Genomic DNA, 204 nt, shown 5'->3' on the forward strand with positions numbered 1-204 from the left:
TAGTCCGTTTTATATATTTGGTTAAGAGGCATGTGATGTGGATCCATTTCACCTTGACTTTTGGGGAGTGACTTTCCCTGAGTTGGAGACTTGGCAAAACAAACCTCTAGTCATACTGTTGTCTTGGTTTATTCTGGGATTATTTCCATCTCATGAAAAAGAAAACCAAAATTATGGAATAAAGATTATTTATTAGATCTGAGT

The 204-nt window shown here is 35.3% G+C and overlaps 1 protein-coding gene across 1 annotated transcript in view; it reads left to right on the top strand.

Annotated features, from left to right (window-relative positions):
* LOC119586337 (ubiquitin domain-containing protein 2-like) overlaps window positions 1-204 on the top strand; it is a gene marked incomplete in the record, with an annotated part of 10,562 nt that overhangs the window by 8,812 nt on the left and 1,546 nt on the right. Inside the window, 1 exon segment of the mRNA XM_037935050.1 lies at window positions 4-204.

This window comes from Penaeus monodon, chromosome 21 (assembly GCF_015228065.2).
Source record: "Penaeus monodon isolate SGIC_2016 chromosome 21, NSTDA_Pmon_1, whole genome shotgun sequence".
In the NCBI taxonomy this organism is placed as follows: domain Eukaryota; kingdom Metazoa; phylum Arthropoda; class Malacostraca; order Decapoda; family Penaeidae; genus Penaeus; species Penaeus monodon.